The 11,683-nt window shown below is 42.8% G+C and overlaps 1 long non-coding RNA gene across 1 annotated transcript; it reads right to left on the bottom strand.

Annotated features, from left to right (window-relative positions):
- Positions 1 to 1,776: 1,776 nt before the first annotated feature.
- Positions 1,777 to 3,607, bottom strand: LOC135371484 (uncharacterized). Its single transcript, XR_010415629.1, has 3 exons — positions 3,525 to 3,607; positions 2,827 to 2,935; positions 1,777 to 1,988 (listed from the first exon to the last, which is right to left on the bottom strand). It is a non-coding gene; the product is annotated as an uncharacterized LOC135371484 (long non-coding RNA).
- Positions 3,608 to 11,683: the final 8,076 nt, after the last annotated feature.

Here is an 11,683-nt window from a genome sequence, read left to right as displayed (position 1 = left end):
GGCTAAGTCGTCAAACGACGCTGAACCCACAGAAGGCACACGATTTTGCATCCCAAGACCTCAGAAGGATTCAGAATCATTTCGGCATTTCAGAAACATAGTGGGTGTTATACTTCGTCGTCCTTTGTGTCATTTAGCAACCTAAAGCAAATTATTCTCACTGCCGCCTATCACTCGTCTTTGAATGGATTGTATTTCAGAAACATGGTGGGTGTGATACTTGGTCGTCCTTTGTGTCATTTAGCTACCGAAAGCAGATTATTCTCACTGCCGCCTATCACTCGTCATTGAATGGTTTGTATTTCAGAAACATGGTGGGTGTGATCTTTGCTCGTCCTTTGTGTCATTTAGCTACCGAAAGCAGATTATTCTCACTGCCGCCTATCACTCGTCATTGAATGGTTTGTATTTGAGAAACATGGTGGGTGTGATACTTGGTCGTCCTTTGTGTCATTTAGCAACCTAAAGCAAATTATTCTCACTGCCGCCTATCACTCGTCTTTGAATGGATTGTATTTCAGAAACATGGTGGGTGTGATCTTTGCTCGTCCTTTGTGTCATTTAGCTACCGAAAGCAGATTATTCTCACTGCCGCCTATCCCTCGTCTTTGAATTGTTTGTGTTTCAGAAACATGGTGGGTGTGATACTTGGTCGTCCTTTGTGTCATTTAGCAACCTAAAGCAAATTATTCTCACTGCCGCCTATCCCTCGTCATTGAATGGTTTGTATTTCAGAAACATGATGGGTGTGATACTTGGTCGTCCTTTGTGTCATTTAGTTACCGAAAGCAGATTATTCTCACTGCCGCCTATCACTCGTGTCTGAATAGATTGTATTTCAGAAACATGGTGGGTGTGATACTTGGTCGTCCTTAGTGTTAGCTACCGAAAGCAGATTATTCTCACTGCCGCCTATCACTCGTCTCTGAATAGATTGTATTTCAGAAACATGATGGGTGTGATACTTGGTCGTCCTTTGTGTCATTTAGTTACCGAAAGCAGATTATTCTCACTGCCGCCTATCCCTCGTCTTTGAATTGTTTGTGTTTCAGAAACATGGTGGGTGTGATACTTGGTCGTCCTTTGTGTCATTTAGCTACCGAAAGCAGATTATTCTCACTGCCACCTATCACCCGTCTTTGAATGGTTTGTGTTTCAGAAACATGGTGGGTGTGATACTTGGTCGTCCTTTGTGTCATTTAGTTACCGAAAGCAGATTATTCTCACTGCCGCCTATCCCTCGTCTTTGAACTGTTTGTGTTTCAGAAACATGGTGGGTGTGATACTTGGTCGTCCTTTGTGTCATTTAGCTACCGAAAGCAGATTATTCTCACTGCCGCCTATCCCAGGGAGCACATGGTGGGCTAGTAAACGTCTAAATGACGTCTAAAAAAAGAGATAAGGAATGTCTATAGAATGTCTAGGCAATTAGACCAAATGTCTAGTATCCCTCCACTAGACGTCAAATAACACGTCTAACGTTACGCCACCTAGCCATCTAGCCCTAGACATCCGATGTCTATGTACCTAGCCGTGATTTAGACACTCTTTTGACCTGGATGTCTGGAACAGGGTCAGACACTTAACCATGCATTAGACATGAAGTCTACAGCTAGACCAATTTTATCCCTCCATTCAGGCGACAGGTCTAGGGTTATACATTTCCTGTACCTTACTTTAGCCACCTTTAGACCTACTTTAGACCATGACTAGTCCTGCTACCGTCCTGGCATGCATTCATGCAGAAATATGATATAATTGATAGCAACACGGATCTCAGCATAAACATTTATTCGCAGTAAACCACACACGAAGTCTACGGTACAAAACTCTTGTCTAAAACTGGATTGACTTTGCCGCCAAGCAGGCGTCTTGTGTTTTGACTGAGGAGTGTTGAACTGGCAGCAGGGTGTTGATGGCCACCTCATTCCTTTCTTCCAACGAGTGATTGTTGGTGCTGCAGCACTGCCTCCAATGACTCACTGTGGCTAGAAAATAGAACAAAACATGTCAGAAAGCATTATGTAGCCTGCTAGTTCTAACTAGTTTGTTTAGTGGCTATGCACACTCTTTCACGGGATGCTTGTCTGGCCACATAAGAGCAAAAGCTGTATCAACACTGATCTGAGAGACACAAAGAAAAGAAGCTGCACGTACAAAAATCACAGAACTGTTACAGATACACAACACAAATTGCAGCAACAGCTGAAAATCTGTTTGCGCGTCACTACCTGATGTTGACGCTAGAGCCCTGCACCATCCGCGGATGGAAGCGGATATCCGTAAGATACTTGCGGATTCGGATGAGAATTTATCACTTTCTGCGGTGTGCGGATCGGATGGCTCGAGGTCGGATGCAGATATACCGCATGCTGTAATTTTTCTACTAGCAATTTATTTGTATTGCGCACCGACAGCGAGCGCATGTCCGGGTTCACCTTTGACCATGCACGGCCAAGACGGGAGAGAAGGCATTTTGGCGGTTACACGAGCACCGGTGAGGAAGCGTTCCAGAAGTCTCTCCATATCGCGTTTGTTGAAAGGTTTACCTTTGCTTGTCGCCATGAGTCCTTCCATGAGAGCATGGAGGCATCCGAAATTATACCAACATTCTTCCGGCTGTGTTTACGCGTCCTTCGAGACTTGCGGATCTAAACGGTTGTGTATGCAACGGTGCGGATCGGATAACGTGTACGCGGATGCTAAAAATCTTATCTGCACAGGGCTCTAGCGGACCTCAGGATCTCAGGGAAATGAGGATGTAACAGCTTTCGCTGTGAAAGTACATCAATGTGACAGGCGTTTTCTCGTGACACACGACCTTACCTGGTCGAGCAGGCGACAGCTAAGCACTCCATGATTGGCGCAGCACTTCCATCACTCCATTACGCTAAAACAACATCTGTGCTGCTCTCATAACTTTGGTGCAAAACTTCTGTACAGGATAAAAATAAACACTGTGTATATTATAAAAGACAATACAAAGCAAGAGCTGTATCACCACGTCAAATATTATAAGTACGTATATATTACGTACGTAAATATTATAAGTACGTATATATTACGTACGTAAATATTATAAGTACGTACAAGTAGTATACAAGTTTATTCACATGACGTCATCCGCAGGAGACCGCCACTGTCGCTAGCAGGCAGATTTGCTGCCATCAGCCCTATTGTAGATTTCAGTCAAGCTGTTACCCATATTATACTCACCGTATATCTGGTGTTTAAAACTTGTTGCTCTGTGATTTGTAGAATGTCTGAGCAATTTCCATATTTTTGGTGTTAATAGTCACCTAAAAAGCATAATGCAGCAAACAAATGCAAGGACTAAACATTGCGGGACCTATAGTATGGCGCTGAGGTGACTTCAGTGAATAAACCTTTTAGGAACTCAAATCTTGCACTACTACCAGATAGCTGTTTGGGTGAAGTATGACGGAATGACATAGTCACGCTGTTCTCCATACAATACCAAGGATGTCTCAAAACGACCAAGCACAAAAATACTAGTTTTGTACCATTTGATGAATATTTTGTCTGCTGCCCACACAGGTTGTGCGGTTCCTTAGCAAGCTTCTGGCAGTCGTTTCTTCTACATCGCACTTCCGTGCTGACTTTCACAGCATCTGAAAAAAAGTTCGATTTCGTTAACCACAAGACAACCATGTAAATGGAAAGCAGTTAGAGTCTTCCACCAACTATATTTGCAATACTTTGTTGACAAAAAATTTAAAGAGGCACCCTCCAGAGTAAGATTAGGGGGCACATCGAACATCAGGAACATTGGAGGACAACACAGTCACACGTCAGTGACAACTGCTTCCCCTCACCTCACAGGGAACTGTTAAGCTTATGTGCAAACAGCTGTTTCGTAGGGTAGGTTACCACTATTTTCATATCCACCGATGCAAGATAGTCCAAGCACCTATAAAAAGAAAAACCCAGTTGCTATGAAACCATGATATGCAAACAAAAGTACTTGCGCAAAATTTTCAGTGTGTAGTTTCACTACCAGCGAAAAATGCAACAACCGAAGTCGGGCTGACATGACAATGAACTAACCAGCATTTATGATCCGGCATGTCCGCCCTGCAAACCGTAACTGTCGACTTTCGTTTACTCAAGACTTCAACAGTCATCGAAACCTCGTTCATCTCGATGGTTAATTAGTGATACCGTATTTGTTTTAGCACAAAGACGAACCAAAGCACTTAATGAAACGTTGTACTGCCGAACATACAACGTTAATCACTACTTTGAATGCAAGTGCAGTCAGGTCAACCCACACTTCCAATATGCTTCAATCGGTGATACGAAGCCGAAATAAAGGAAACGATATTCCAATATTATGCCACGCATCTCTACTACATGCGATTTGGTGCACAGAAACAGGCACATACTTTAATGAAGAGTGAACTCACCCCTTAAACTTGAAAGCCAGAGAACAAAGAAACGTTGTCCACCACAGTACTCTGGGAGCTCTGCTGTGCTCAACAGCTTTTATCACTGGACAGCACGGCGTACGTTCTCGCTATGCTCAAAAATTAAACGCGCGGGAGATTAGAACTTCGAAAGATTTTCGTATAACAACCAGTGGAATGCAGCCGCGAAGACCCCAACTGCTACCCGTTGCGCGTCCGGAAAGTTTGAAGTTTCAACCGTTGAAACTGAACTGGTTCGAACTGGTTGGATGGATGGATGATGGATGGTGATTGGGTAGACGGGCAGGCGTCATTGCCATTGCTTTAGCTCGTGCTTATTGAGTACTTATTTTTTGTAATATCTTTAATTTCCGTGGCCGTTCATTATAATTGGGTGGTGGAGGTTAAATGTTAAATAACACATATGCCAATCCAGCGGAAGTTACACCAACATCATCATCATTATGCAATCGCCATCGTTGTTGCAGCGACGAGTGTCGTATTTTGTGATGTATGTGTTGAAAATCGCTGTTCTTTTTGCAAACATTTTATCAGTGCCTTTGCTACTGAGCTACAGGTGTTCCTAATATGTAGCGCATTGCCTGTTCAGTGGTTTCAAAGAGATACCATGGGCAGTTTCAAGATTTTTTGAAGGGTTCTGAAATCCCTGAGTCACGTCAGATTCCATTTTACTGCTGCAGCTGGGTAGCTTGTGGGAAAATGTTATGTGCAGTAAACAAACATCTGCTATCTGCTGCCCACAGTACGTGCAAAGTGCTTCTGTGTTTGTGGAGCTATGGTTTATAGTGCTGCGCTGCACGATTCGTCGGCGTCGTCGACTTTTTTATTGACGTTTCAGTGATTCAATAATTTAGTTGCTGATTTCTTTAAGTTGGTGTAGCAGTTGGTGCTAAGGTGTTGGTGCAGGGGAGTTACTTCGTACAAAATTTACATTTACCAGCAACGGTAACGCCATCAGGAACGCTAGTTCAAAAAACATTGCCCCGAACAAATGCGGGCTTCCGTTAAGAAAAAAAGGATATATATTCAGTAAAATAAAATATTACTTCACAGCACTTAGATTCTGGTAATGTCTTCTAGTTGTGGATGCTGTCAGTGTATATGCATGTCAGTGAGCCAAAAACACTCGGATCATCATATGTATGGACATTATTTAAATTATCTACATACCTCAGTCAGACTGCCTTCATTTGACTGATCTTTTGTTACAATATATGGGCATACAACTCACATAACATGAAAGACTACATACTATCCATTTGGCCATCATATAATTGGACAAAGCTAATGTGGTCCATTCCTTGCATAGTTTCTGAAGGTTGTTGCAGAGTCCAGTTTTATTACCTCAGTATGATCATTTGCAAACAGATTGTACTTGCTGCTCCACACACGTGTGATGGAAAGTAAGAGAATAAGGAATTTCCTTCATGTATGAGGATCATCCAACAAAAGTTCCTCTGCTGTGATCAAAATAATAAACCTATAGCACAACATTGAAAAAATTTATGTACAGATTAGAGCTCAACGTTACTACCTAACACAGTCACCTTATTTAGCAGAACATTTTTGATACTGTGATACCAAGTATTCAATACGTTGTCTGTGCCATGCTATGCCCTGTTTACAAAGTGAGGCATTCACTTTGCATTTCACCTGATCAATTTGTGTTTCATGATCACTTGCGAATTGGTGACTGCCGAGGGGTGCTTTGAGAGGAAGATGGAACAGCAGATTGGGCAAATTTTCATTGAAGTAGGAATAATCACCTTGAGCACGAGGAGAACGAAGTATACAGGAAGCTCACGAAAAGGAAACTCACGTTTGTGTGTCTCCTGTATACTTCATTCTCCTCATGCTCAAGGTGATGCTTCCTATTTCAACGTTGTACCAGCTCGCTTGTGTACTTTTTCTCTCTTTGGCAAATTTCCAGATGAATTTCTGGAACAAATCCCGAGTCTTTCAAGACGAGTGCAGACAGCGTTGACGTGGTTGTACTACACCCTTCCAAGTCCTGTGCGTTTTTGTTTCATTGTAGTTTGACGCTTTCCCAGGATCTCGCAGTACATCTGCATTTACTGTCATTGTGCATGTGAGATAATCTACAAGTTGCACACAATGATAGTCCTAAAACATTGTCGGCATAGCCTTTCCAGACGAAAACGCGAGTTTGACCTCCTTCAGAATGCTTTCACCGGGCACCCACCATGACTTCCTATGGTATTTTGTCTCAGCACTTGCATAATGCATCCAGGTTTCATTAATAAAAATTGTTCCAAGAAATTCATCTTGACCATCTTGATAGCACTGAAGGAAAATGCAAGCTGCATTCATTCGTTGCTCTTTACAAACGTTACCGAGCAAATGTGGCCCCCATCTCGCATAACTTTCGTTGACCATGCTGAAGGAAATTTGTTCTCATTAGTATCAGAGTGCAGTACCAGTGACCCGCCAGTCTCCGTTAACAATTCTCGGAATTTCAGAAAAGAAACGTCGTTTCGTGGTGTTATAGCTGATCTCCCACTGTACTGTTCATTGTGTAGATTTTCACGACCCTGTATAGAGGACACACCATTTCAATGCCTGTAAAGTGTTTTGTATAAACAGGTGTTAACTGTCAGTGGATATTCTCTAAAGTACTCTTTCACTCTTTTATTCTTTAACGAAAAGTAGGATAACTCTTCCTTACTAGGATAGTCAGACGTACTCGGAAATATTACATCCATGCTTGAATGCCTGACACATTAGGTGAACGGCACTCCATTAACCAACATCTGCAGTGCCGGGATGTCAAACCCAACTACTACACCATTCAGTTTGTCCTAGTGGTGTTTCCTTTGAATAACAAATATCGGGAAACTTATTTTTGGATGGCCCTCCTAATTCCAGTTCTCTTTCTGCATTTGGCTACATTTTTTAGATTTCTTGTGACGACTCTTGTGGACAAATACCAGCATGGAAGACTTAATAACAATTGGGGTTTACATTGCGAGACAACTGAGATCATGAGCGACGCCACAGCAGTCGGTCTGTGGATTGCCCACCTGAGTGTCCTTAAATGTGCAATGAAAGCTCACCACACAACACACCGTATTTAATGTCCCTTGTGGAAGATGGCATGTCTAAGCAACCTGTATCCTGGCACTAAGTTGCTGCTGTTTTTGGCCGGGTTCGAACCAGCGATCTCGGGATCAGAAGGCGAACAGACTCACTCACCAGGGCCGGTTCACGGACAACTTGAACACCACAATTATGTTAACTCTGCCATCAAGTAATTCAGTTTCCTGCATATGTTTTGTAACAATTGAACTTCAGTTTTGTAAGCCTGAAAGCTAAGCTCAGAACCACCTCTTATAATATAGTGACTGTATTTGATGTGTGAATGTGTTCACACCTCTTAAAAAGCTAACAAAACAAAAATCTTGATGATTTCTAATATGTGGTACATACAAGGCCAGCTACAAGACGTCTACAATTAGACGTCAATTACTAAATGTCTACAAGATGTCTAGTAAATCCCTAATTTTAGACGTCTAAATAATGGTAAGACTTTTAGACGTCTAGTCAACGTCTAGTTTGGGCACTATCCCTAAAGTCTAGGGCTAGAACAGGTCTGGACGTCTAGTTGACTACCATGTGTTCCCTGGGATCACTCGTCTTTGAATGGTTTGTGTTTCAGAAACATGGTGGGTGTGATACTTGGTCGTCCTTTGTGTCATTTAGTTACCGAAAGCAGATTATTCTCACTGCCGCCTATCCCTCGTCTTTGAATTGTTTGTGTTTCAGAAACATGGTGGGTGTGATACTTGGTCGTCCTTTGTGTCATTTAGCTACCGAAAGCAGATTGTTCTCACTGCCACCTATCACCCGTCTTTGAATGGATTGTATTTCAGAAACATGGTGGATGTGATACTTGGTCGTCCTTTGTGTCATTTAGTTACCGAAAGGAGATTATTCTCACTGCCGCCTATCCCTCGTCTTTGAATTGTTTGTGTTTCAGAAACATGGTGGGTGTGATACTTGGTCGTACTTTGTGACATTTAGCTACCGAATGCAGATTATTCTCACTGCCACCTATCACCCGTCTTTGAATGGATTGTATTTCAGAAACATGGTGGGTGTGATACTTGGTCGTCCTTAGTGTTAGCTACCGAAAGCAGATTATTCTCACTGCCGCCTATCACTCGTCTTTGAATTGTTTGTGTTTCAGAAACATGGTGGGTGTGATACTTGGTCGTCCTTTGTGTCATTTAGCTACCGAAAGCAGATTATTCTCACTGCCGCCTATCACTCGTCATTGAATGGTTTGTATTTCAGAAACATGATGAGTGTGATACTTGGTCGTCCTTTGTGTCATTTAGTTACCGAAAGCAGATTATTCTCACTGCCGCCTATCACTCGTCTTTGAATGGATTGTATTTCAGAAACATGGTGGGTGTGATCTTTGCTCGTCCTTTGTGTCATTTAGCTACCGAAAGCAGATTACCTCCTTGTTCAGAGGAGGACGTCCCTATATCTTGCCTCAGCCATTGGGGCCATTTCTTCAAGTATTGCCGCCAGGTCAAGGGTTTCAGTTGACAGCAGACTCGCACTGATTGATCGAGTATCGTGGCCATACGGGCCGATTTGATGCAGCAGTGTGTTTGACAAGAAGCTGCCTGACGATTCGGCTAAGTCGTCAAACGACGCTGAACCCACAGAAGGCACACGATTTTGCATCCCAAGACCTCAGAAGGATTCAGAATCATTTCGGCATTTCAGAAACATAGTGGGTGTTATACTTCGTCGTCCTTTGTGTCATTTAGCAACCTAAAGCAAATTATTCTCACTGCCGCCTATCACTCGTCTTTGAATGGATTGTATTTCAGAAACATGGTGGGTGTGATACTTGGTCGTCCTTTGTGTCATTTAGCTACCGAAAGCAGATTATTCTCACTGCCGCCTATCACTCGTCATTGAATGGTTTGTATTTCAGAAACATGGTGGGTGTGATCTTTGCTCGTCCTTTGTGTCATTTAGCTACCGAAAGCAGATTATTCTCACTGCCGCCTATCACTCGTCATTGAATGGTTTGTATTTGAGAAACATGGTGGGTGTGATACTTGGTCGTCCTTTGTGTCATTTAGCAACCTAAAGCAAATTATTCTCACTGCCGCCTATCACTCGTCTTTGAATGGATTGTATTTCAGAAACATGGTGGGTGTGATCTTTGCTCGTCCTTTGTGTCATTTAGCTACCGAAAGCAGATTATTCTCACTGCCGCCTATCCCTCGTCTTTGAATTGTTTGTGTTTCAGAAACATGGTGGGTGTGATACTTGGTCGTCCTTTGTGTCATTTAGCAACCTAAAGCAAATTATTCTCACTGCCGCCTATCCCTCGTCATTGAATGGTTTGTATTTCAGAAACATGATGGGTGTGATACTTGGTCGTCCTTTGTGTCATTTAGTTACCGAAAGCAGATTATTCTCACTGCCGCCTATCACTCGTGTCTGAATAGATTGTATTTCAGAAACATGGTGGGTGTGATACTTGGTCGTCCTTAGTGTTAGCTACCGAAAGCAGATTATTCTCACTGCCGCCTATCACTCGTCTCTGAATAGATTGTATTTCAGAAACATGGTGGGTGTGATACTTGGTCGTCCTTTGTGTCATTTAGCTACCGAAAGCAGATTATTCTCACTGCCGCCTATCACTCGTCATTGAATGGTTTGTATTTCAGAAACATGATGAGTGTGATACTTGGTCGTCCTTTGTGTCATTTAGTTACCGAAAGCAGATTATTCTCACTGCCGCCTATCACTCGTCTTTGAATGGATTGTATTTCAGAAACATGGTGGGTGTGATCTTTGCTCGTCCTTTGTGTCATTTAGCTACCGAAAGCAGATTACCTCCTTGTTCAGAGGAGGACGTCCCTATATCTTGCCTCAGCCATTGGGGCCATTTCTTCAAGTATTGCCGCCAGGTCAAGGGTTTCAGTTGACAGCAGACTCGCACTGATTGATCGAGTATCGTGGCCATACGGGCCGATTTGATGCAGCAGTGTGTTTGACAAGAAGCTGCCTGACGATTCGGCTAAGTCGTCAAACGACGCTGAACCCACAGAAGGCACACGATTTTGCATCCCAAGACCTCAGAAGGATTCAGAATCATTTCGGCATTTCAGAAACATAGTGGGTGTTATACTTCGTCGTCCTTTGTGTCATTTAGCAACCTAAAGCAAATTATTCTCACTGCCGCCTATCACTCGTCTTTGAATGGATTGTATTTCAGAAACATGGTGGGTGTGATACTTGGTCGTCCTTTGTGTCATTTAGCTACCGAAAGCAGATTATTCTCACTGCCGCCTATCACTCGTCATTGAATGGTTTGTATTTCAGAAACATGGTGGGTGTGATACTTGGTCGTCCTTTGTGTCATTTAGCAACCTAAAGCAAATTATTCTCACTGCCGCCTATCACTCGTCTTTGAATGGATTGTATTTCAGAAACATGGTGGGTGTGATCTTTGCTCGTCCTTTGTGTCATTTAGCTACCGAAAGCAGATTATTCTCACTCCCGCCTATCACTCGTCATTGAATGGTTTGTATTTGAGAAACATGGTGGGTGTGATACTTGGTCGTCCTTTGTGTCATTTAGCAACCTAAAGCAAATTATTCTCACTGCCGCCTATCACTCGTCTTTGAATGGATTGTATTTCAGAAACATGGTGGGTGTGATCTTTGCTCGTCCTTTGTGTCATTTAGCTACCGAAAGCAGATTATTCTCAGTGCCGCCTATCCCTCGTCTTTGAATTGTTTGTGTTTCAGAAACATGGTGGGTGTGATACTTGGTCGTCCTTTGTGTCATTTAGCAACCTAAAGCAAATTATTCTCACTGCCGCCTATCCCTCGTCATTGAATGGTTTGTATTTCAGAAACATGATGGGTGTGATACTTGGTCGTCCTTTGTGTCATTTAGTTACCGAAAGCAGATTATTCTCACTGCCGCCTATCCCTCGTCTTCGAATTGTTTGTGTTTCAGAAACATGGTGGGTGTGATACTTGGTCGTCCTTTGTGTCATTTAGCTACCGAAAGCAGATTATTCTCACTGCCACCTATCACCCGTCTTTGAATGGATTGTATTTCAGAAACATGGTGGGTGTGATACTTGGTCGTCCTTAGTGTTAGCTACCGAAAGCAGATTATTCTCACTGCCGCCTATCACTCGTCTTTGAATGGATTGTATTTCAGAAACATGG

The sequence above is a fragment of the Ornithodoros turicata genome, unplaced genomic scaffold (genome assembly GCF_037126465.1).
Source record: "Ornithodoros turicata isolate Travis unplaced genomic scaffold, ASM3712646v1 Chromosome11, whole genome shotgun sequence".
Classification (NCBI taxonomy): Eukaryota; Metazoa; Arthropoda; class Arachnida; order Ixodida; family Argasidae; genus Ornithodoros; species Ornithodoros turicata.
This window is presented reverse-complemented; position numbering and strand designations above follow the sequence as displayed.